The sequence below is a fragment of the Dreissena polymorpha genome, chromosome 10 (assembly GCF_020536995.1).
Source record: "Dreissena polymorpha isolate Duluth1 chromosome 10, UMN_Dpol_1.0, whole genome shotgun sequence".
In the NCBI taxonomy this organism is placed as follows: domain Eukaryota; kingdom Metazoa; phylum Mollusca; class Bivalvia; order Myida; family Dreissenidae; genus Dreissena; species Dreissena polymorpha.
Window position 1 is genome coordinate 21696571 of NC_068364.1, and position 5545 is coordinate 21702115.

Sequence of the window (5545 nt, forward strand, 5' to 3'; positions counted from 1 at the left end):
TTTGTCAGATTGTCTAAGTGTCACTGAGTGTCTTAGTTTAATTTATTAGCCCAAGTACATGTAGTACTTAATAAATGATTTATTAGTCTTACCTGAAATTGAAGTAAATTATAAAAATTCATTTGTCTCTTATCTTATCCTGACTAAGGATTATAAAGTCTAAAATGTTTGTATTATATTGTATAATTGAAATGTGATACTTTGAAGAGAAGAGAGAATGACCTTAATGTTCAAACTGTAAAAAAAATCAAAATTATTTCCTTCTTTAGACTTTAATCATGTTTAGAGAATGACCTTAATTCATTAGGACTGCTATGAATGAATGGACAATAACACCTATATTTTATGTAGGTGGTACATAAAGTTTCAAAGTACCGGTAGTACATTAAAGTCTGGTACATGTACATAAGGTGTTACACCCTAAAATGTTCATGGTATTAGTGTTTCAATAATGTAGTGTTTCTTATTATGTATTGCTTAGGTTGTTTTGTTTCAAATTTCAAATTTGCATTTATTTTAAAGCATTTTCAGTCACTTTGTGAATTCCATGTTTTTTGTAATAAGGTGAATTATGTTGTACATGGCGTCAAATATTAATTCATGGTCGCTATGGTGTAGAGAATGATGTCCGCTGGGCATGGGTTCGATCAATACTCTGGGATTTCTCCTTATCGTCTCCATGGACAACAAGTTCTGGTGTACCAAGTAGTAGTAGTAGTAGTAGTAGTAGTGGTGGTGGTTGTGGTGGTGGTGGTGGTAGTAGTAGTAGAAGTAGTAGTAGTAGTAGTAGTAGTAGTAGTAGTAGTAGTAGTAGTAGTAGTAGTAGTAGACTAGTAGTAGTAGAAGTAAGATCAGTAGTAGTAGTCCTAGTTGTTGTTCTTGTTGTAGTAGTAGATAATTAATTAATTATTATTAGTAGTAGTAAGAGTTGTAATGGTTGTGTTTGTATTTGTATTGAATTCTGATAATACAACACAATGATGCTGCTGCTAACAATGATGATGATGAATAAGATAATGCTGCTGCTGATTGTGATGATGATTATATGATGGGACTTTGGTATTATAAAATTTGTGAGGATCAAACACAAAACCTGTTGGATAATAAAACTTCTCATTTTATGACAAAAGAGCTAGATTGAAGAGTAAAAAATAAGTATAAAATTCCCTAATAGGAAAGCTACCATTAAAGGACCATGACTTGTGGGCTTCATCAAAAGCAACGCATGAAACAGTTATATCTCTTTCAGATGCACTCAATATTGCTGTTCCAATTGATATGCTCAGAAATGCTTCTGGATGGGCATACACCAATGAGTGCTTTCCTTCAGTTATTTCTTCTAAAGACACATTAACAACACTGTCGCCCTTAGCAGGAATTCCTGACCCCCCCCCCCTAAGATGTTCCCTCACCAGACATTTCCCCCATTTTAGTTTTAGTGCTAACATTACCCCCCCCCCCCCCTCACAATAAATTTATAATGGTTTGGTTGAAGTATAATCTTGATTTATTATCAAAATGATTTTTTTGCTTATGTAATTAACTTTTTATATGAAGCAGCTTGTTTGTTGTTTTCTTTGGATTAATCATTCATTATTTTTGTTAAACTGTTTAAGGAGTGCATGTAAATCATTAGTAAGACGTGCATGTTGGTGTACTAGAGGAATACTAGAGGAATACATGGGATATTCTCAAAATCTTACACATGTTGTTTTTAATATAATTAAATAGGATCAATTGATGAATTAATTCAGTTTGAGTCAACTTTAGGGCTGGGTTGTGGAACTATAGTTATTTGTTGTTTTTAATCCAATTAAATAGGGTACTATGTAACTGTCAAAGAAAATATGCATTCATATGCATATAAGTTTTGGATGTCACTGATATTTTCAATTTTACTAGTACCTAATTAAGACTAATTAAAACAAAATTGGACTTTCCTTGCAAAGTATTTATTATTAATAATAAAATAAGCTAATGTAATCAAAACATATTGATATTTTAATAATTTAACTCAATGATATTAATAATATTCAAATTTGCCCCAAAAAACTAGGGCAGGTAGATAGGAAGGATTTTTTTTGGAAAACCAACAGTGTTGTCAGTGTAAAATATTTGTAAAGCTTCTTCAATTTCAGTTTTACATTTTATGACCTGCAACATATTCTATGCTACTTTATTTTACTATGGTAAGTCATTAAAGTGTTATTTATTTTTCAACTATATAATGTGCTAATCTCATATAATGAATTACTACCCCATTTAAAGATGACACCTAATCTAAATTCATTAATACAATAGTTATAATTGTTTTATTGTAACATACTATTCCACTAAAAAATGACCATCATAGAACATCAATGCTGTGCTTTTACTAAAATTTTCATTGATCTCAATTATTTAAAGAAAAAAATCTATCAGGCACTTATAAAAAAATACATAATTAGGGTGTCAAAATTTAACAAACTGAACAAGTCAATTTGAACTTTTAGGGGGTTCAGGTCACGTGACGTTATCGTGTAATTGGAGTGGAAATGGCCAGAATTACTGGTGTGAAATAAACCGTTTCTTTTACCGTTTCAAAGATTGTTTCATAGAAATAAAGGTTATCTTTTATGAAATTAATATTTGTTTTAACTATAAATGACATTTTTAAACTATAACGAGTTTTAGAAACCTTTTTAAACTTTATCTAGAAATGCGCCGATTCGACGACGTTCTGCATGTTTAGTGTATTACGGCCGCGGTTTAGTCTGTTCTTTAAGAGGTAGTCGTTTTTTGATTGGCTATCCGGGAGCTGTTTGATGACGTATCGCTTTGTAAAGCCAATGAAATAAAAGATAACACTCCAAGCTACATGGTGATATATTTTCGCATGGCGTATGACCTTTAGAAGTTGGTGAAAATGTAAACAGAATAAAGTCATCGGAAAATTTTACGGTAAATAGCTTATATATTCTTATTGAAATGGTTGATTTATCAATTTTAATTATTCCTCTCGTGATTTAAACCAGTATTTTGATTTTGTAATGAGTAAATCCTTCCGGAATTGGCTTTATTTACATGCATGTTTAGTGACCTTTACGGCCGCTGTCTCTCTGAGCCTGAGGTACGAAATTTCGCACCGCTGTAAATTCGCACTCGTTGTAACGTATGTTATTGGAATATTAGATTTATAAATATATTGTCTGTGAATTGTTTCCAGTTGTGTATAAAAGTGAAGACAAATAAATATATTGCAGTTTTTGATAAATTTTTTGACGATTTGAATTAATTATTTTTCAGATAAATAAGACCTTTTCAGGGACTTATGTCATGAAGTTATGACTTATCGTCTAATGTCAATACTCAATAGACTGTATTGTTTGAGTCAAAGATTAGGTGTCTTAAAATGGCTGGTATTTTATTAGGTACATTAAATTCCACATTTAATTGTTCTTGTTTATCTTTGACTTTGTTTGTTTTGTTTATCTTTGTGTTCAAATATAAATAACAGCAGACTTGTGATGCTCACATTCACAATAAAAAGTATAGATCATGACCTAAATTTATATCATAAATGATGTCCCAGGAGTTAAATTACGCCGTTAAATATGCTTGATTTTACAAAAGTTAATCGCTACGTATGTCATAACTGTTTTGATCCTCGTGCGCATGCATAAACGCATGCATTTTATATTAGTTTTCAACCCCCAAGTATTCGTGATATAAATAAAAGGTCATATTCGTGGTAATGTAATACGGAAATAAATATATCCTTCTATAGATATAATTAATAATATCATTTTGATGATTTTCTCAACTTATATCCAACCATAATTTCTTTTTAATGTATTAAAGGGTATATGTGCTCCTTTGGTGTATCTTTTTGAAATTGACAAGTTTGCTGTTATTTATAATTGCAAGTGAAAGAAAATTGAAAGAGCATGGTTCTTTGTGGTTAATTCTTTTTGTTTCAGTTCCACATGTTTTGGATTGTGACTGTGGGCAGTTGTGACCATGTTCTGTTTTGAAGAGTCGAGTAGTAAAAAACCATGAAGCCATCGTGATGAGCCATGATGTGGATATAAACAGGGCTATTTTTTATATTTTTTTTCTTCACATTTATAATTTGTATACATGTACTGCTGGTAGGGACATGTAGAAGCATAACTTACAACTTATAATTTAATTCTGAAATTGAAGAAAATTAACAAACTAAATTCCTAAGCCTAGCATGCTAGGCTTTTAGGTTTTACTTACTATTTAACGTTTAAGTAGCAGTGATTCACATTACATGACTTTATTTACATACTTTACCATAAAATATTTACATAACATGCCGTCATGCGTTTAAAAGGCCCAGTTGTTTCTGATTAATACTAGCCCGTGTCTAGCGTGCTATATTTATAACTTTAAAGCCGTCCTGCTATTATGACACAAGGCGTGCCAATATGACAAGACCGCACACACCAGTTTAATATTTAACTTTTTAGCTATTGATGCGTCTATTTTTGCCATTTCAGAATCGCATAACCTTGATACCGGGAAACAGGCCTTGACCAACAAAGATGTTATCACAGCTTTTGAACAATTTTGTTGCGGGAAAATTACTTTTAAATTTGAAGGGACTTTTTGCGCGTACACTATTTTTAGTACACTGTTGTTATTGTACCTCATTAATTTTAAATTGTTGGTTGCTATGGAAACAGCTTTCTGCATAACCTTAAGTTTCACAATATACCATTCTCAGTAAGAGAAGTCATTTGGAAGTACATACTTATGAAACCAATCAAACACTTTTCACAAATACCTTTTTTTGCACTTTTTAAATTTTTTGGGTGTTTTGACTTGTTTCTATGGCAACCCTTTTTCACTATTCTTTGCAAATAGATGCATGTACATGTCATGTGCAGTGATGTATGGTTATCAAATTGATAGTGTTTTGTGCTGATTATGAGTATTGGGATAAGAGTTTTATTGAACCTTAATTATTTACAAATTGCGTAGTTTTATGCTTTCAATTCTTCCTTTTATGCTTTTGATTTTGGTTGCTATGGAGACAGATTCTGTAAAATGTTGCTAAATATTATTAGTAATGGTCTTAACTTTGCAAACCACCATATGTAAAAGTCTTTTGTCTTTTAATTGACAAAAAATCTTTAATTTTAGCAATTTTCATATTGTATGCTTTTATTACCCGTTTCCATGGCAACGGTTTTTTTCTGTTATATGACTGGATTTTCGTAAAAAATTGTCATAACTTGTTAAAAAATATCACTGATCAAATTACCTTTCTAAAAATGTATACTTTATTATGCATTTACTGATTAAGCTTAGCTGAAATAACATTTAAAGAACAAATTTGCATTGTTTTGTAGTATTTTGGTGCCATCTACCATAGTACTTCCCATTATATAATTGCATAGGAACTGCGCACAAAAATCCCTAAAAACGAGATCTTAAAAATTCCATATCTTAAAAAGTATTTGTGCTATAAAGATGATATTGGTCTTGTTTTGAAGGTAATGATATTCTCTATCCAAATAACGAGAAAAACACAACA

At 31.0% G+C, this 5545-nt stretch overlaps 1 long non-coding RNA gene across 1 annotated transcript; it reads left to right on the forward strand.

The window, feature by feature from the left end:
- Positions 1–2495: 2495 nt before the first annotated feature.
- On the forward strand, positions 2496–5341 carry LOC127848805 (uncharacterized). Its single transcript, XR_008034780.1, has 2 exons — positions 2496–2940; positions 3960–5341. It is a non-coding gene; the product is annotated as an uncharacterized LOC127848805 (long non-coding RNA).
- Positions 5342–5545: the final 204 nt, after the last annotated feature.